This window comes from Diaphorina citri, unplaced genomic scaffold (assembly GCF_000475195.1).
Source record: "Diaphorina citri unplaced genomic scaffold, Diaci psyllid genome assembly version 1.1 scaffold4599, whole genome shotgun sequence".
Lineage (NCBI taxonomy): Eukaryota > Metazoa > Arthropoda > Insecta > Hemiptera > Psyllidae > Diaphorina > Diaphorina citri.
In genome coordinates, this window is record NW_007381995.1 from 1 (window position 1) to 1,345 (window position 1,345).

Below are 1,345 nucleotides of genomic sequence, written 5' to 3' on the forward strand. Positions count from 1 at the left end.
TCATTTTCCTCACGAGGCTGAGTAGGCCCCGCAACAGCCAGTCACGGAATCAATCATTTGCATGATACAAATTTCTTGGACCCGCCGGGCATTGAACCCGGGTCTCCCGCGTGCAAGGCGAGCGCAGTGACCACTACGCCATGGGAGCTGACATATTAACATATTGGGAGCTGACATATTAACGTAGTTCTTTTTCCTATATTAATAGTGACGTTTAATTTATTAAAGACTAATTTATTGACGCAAATCCAATCACCAAATTAGGCCCGTTCCCACTTTTAGTGAGTTTCACAAGAATTTTTTCCGAAAGTCCTTGTAGGCAACGCTATTTAAAAGAGAGTGTTCCCACTACGCACGACACCATTTTTTCCCGAACAAGTGGGAACATCCTTTTAGGAAAACTTGATAGAAATGAGATATACTGTCAAACTGAATAAAATAAACCGATAATAATGGTAAAACAAACAGACTTCCACACAAACCGAACGCAAAATAGTCAAGTTAGAACTTCGCCCACTCCTTGCGTTCAAAAACATTTTCTTTTCCTAAATACATGGGGACACGGTTAGCTCAGTAGTAACTTGCCATGCAGAAGGTCCCGGGTTCGAATCCCACAATAAAAAGAAAAGAAAAAAAAACTCCGCTTTGAGGGCGATAAAGCAACAAACTGAAAGAAAAGTGTTGTCAAGTGAAAACGTAGACCTCACTCCCTACGTTCAATAATAAACTCTAAATTTCCCCAAAAAAACACCTCGCGTGTAAAGGCCGGCCAATACTCACTCGTTTCAAGTTGCACGAATCGCTTTCCGACGACCCCTCCGGTCTCAACAGCAGTACTTTGACGTACGGCATACGTTCAACGTCTTTCTCAGTGTTTAAAATACTCGAGCGAGCGCTACGCAGTCTGGTGGCGAGAGTGGTGAGAGCGGTAGCTATACCCGCGTACTGAGGGGAACTGGGGGGAAGCACATAGGACAGCTTGTCCTGCCACGAGAGGGGGAGCAGGGCTTGTTTGTCCTGTGGAAGGAAAGTTAAAACAGTTAAAAGTTAGAAATAATACACTGATGATGGCGTAACAGCCGAAATGGCCATCTGTATTTAATAAAAACAAACGTAAACTATAGAGCCAAGTGTTTTCACTCACCCAAAATCATTTTTAGAGTTAAAAGGTTATTCGTAAGGTTCTGAAAACAACTTTTTGATTCTGTCAAAACCATGTCACGTGACCTAAAAATGGCACACGAAGTCAACATTTTTCGCTTTCATCTCGGATGATTCAAATAGGAAAAAAAAAAAAAAAAAGATTCAGAAAAGAAAACCTTTTACTGTTTTTTTGACAAAAAAA